Source organism: Setaria italica, chromosome I, assembly GCF_000263155.2.
Source record: "Setaria italica strain Yugu1 chromosome I, Setaria_italica_v2.0, whole genome shotgun sequence".
Classification (NCBI taxonomy): Eukaryota; Viridiplantae; Streptophyta; class Magnoliopsida; order Poales; family Poaceae; genus Setaria; species Setaria italica.
Genome location: NC_028450.1, coordinates 9,205,036 through 9,207,333, shown reverse-complemented (window position 1 = coordinate 9,207,333; position 2,298 = coordinate 9,205,036).

The following is a 2,298-nucleotide window of genomic DNA, read 5'->3' as shown; positions in this document are numbered from 1 at the left end:
TAAGCAGAAGGCGTTTGAGATGAAGTGGGTACGTTCAAGCATCTACGACACTCGCTGCGTGTGCACACCATTTGCCAGAGAAATCCTAGAAGCTTCTACGACTTGAAATCATATCCAGTTCTTCAGTTTCCAGGCAAACAGGTCCTTCAGCGGTCATTCATTGCGTTGGGTCCTTGCATTCAGGCTTTTCGGCTTTGTGAGCGAGTCATTGCATTGATAGCACATTTCGGACTGGAAGGTACAAAGGGATAATATTAACAGCTATCGGGATCAATGGCAACAAGCAAGAGAACGAGTCTGGAGATAGCTGGTACTGGTTCCTCGAGAGGGTGAAGAACATGATTGTGTTAGACGTCGAGGGGGTTTGCCTCATTCATGATCGGCACAAAGGCATTATACAAGCAATCGACGACCTACAATATGGAAGTCAAGAGCGTTTCAGGGCATCAATATGGCCGGACTTGAAGAGTAGGTGGTGCATGAGGTATATGGGTGCGAACTTTCACCGCCAATTCAAGAACAAGACCCTTACGAAATTGTTCAAGTGCCTGTGCTGCCAGAATCAGGAGAGGAAGTTCAACCTGTTGTGGAAGAAACTTGAGGACCTCACAAAGAAGCAATGTGAGGAACTAGTGACGAGGGCAGTCAATAGTGAGGCCGACCAACCTATGTCTCTGGAGGACATCGGGCTCGACAGTCCAAACGTCAGGCGAAGACGGGGAAGATCCATCAAGACCTTCTCACAGTGGATTGAGAATGAACCGAAGGAAAAGTGGGCATTACTCTTTGATGAAGGAGGTGCACGGTGGGGTATAATGACGATAGACCTAGCTGAGGTTTACAACTAGGTCCTGCGCGGTGTTCAGGGCCTGCCTCTTATTGGTATTGTCAAATTTTACCTTTACCGCACCATGAAGTATTTCAGGGAAAGGTACCAATTGGCTGATAACTCAATGTGCGACAACCAGTAATATTTGGGTACAAGATGATAGAGTACATGGAGGAAGCAATTAAGAAAGCTCATTTGCATCGTGTGAAAGAAGTGGGAGCCGTGGAACGCCGGTTCGAAGTTGTTTGCAGGGACAAAGTTTGAATGGGCGGGAGGCGTGAGAGACACACACATGAGTGCATCATCAGCAATGAAGGTTGTGTTTGCTCTTGCCACAAGCCAAGGTTGCTGCACAGGCCTTGCACCCATATCATTGCTGCATGCTTCGAGGCGGGGACCTCCAACCCCATCGTTTCATGCCGCACTATTTCCTCAAAGAAATCATATGGCAAACTTGGAGGAACGAGGTTTATGGATATCGTTTGCTGGGAGACTTTGTCAATAATCCAGGTAATGCCACCCGCTACATTCCTGATCCTGATCCAGAATTGTTCCAAGGAGTGGAGTGACGTGGGAACAGGCGTATCCGTAATGACATGGATCAATCTGATCCGTCTATGCTCCAAGTACCACGAAGCCGATCACACCTACAAGAACTGCCCAGCAACGACGTATGCAAGTGCTAGCACCCAATCTGCATCTAATAACTAGTAATGTAATGTACCATCTACCTTGAGTTGTGTTATTGTAACTTTAGCTGTCGTCCTTAGGTAGTATAATATAATGTTTATTTGATGGTGTGGACAAGGACATCAAGTATTGTAATATTTATCGTGGACCCTTCTATTTGTAATGACTCGTATGTGCCGTAGAGTTATGATGTTTATTTGCAATGTAATGTAATGCAATGTTATATTTTCTTTATGTGTTCAATGCTTATTTCTTTTAATACTTGTGTTGCAGGTATGGCATCGCACCCAGGTCCATAGGGGGACCAGATGTAACGCCCGCAGAAATCACTAACTAAATTCACCCGTTAAAAACTGTCTTTAAAACCTTTTTACCGCTGAGCTCCCGGAAATCGGAAACCTCCCCGGCGATTTCGCCATCCCGGTACCATGCCGACCCCCCACCTATCTTTTTATCTGTGCCCGTGAATCTCGCCGTGTGCCGTTGTCAGACGCCGTGCGCGTGCCCCGACCGCATGCCGCGAATGCCGCCGGTCTCTCCCTTTCCCTTTCTCTTTTCCCCCTTTTCCTCCTTTTCTTTTTCCTTCTTCTTTCTTCCTCTTTCTTCTTTCTTCTTCCTCCCTTCTTCTCTCTCTTCCTCTTCCTCTTCCTGGCGCCCGAACCGCCGGCCCCAGCTCATTACTCCGGCGCCCCCCCATTCCCTGGCGCCATACCGGCGGCCGGCCCGGCCCGCCGCTCGCCTGGGACCCGCCACCGGCCGGTCCCGCCGGACGTGCCGGC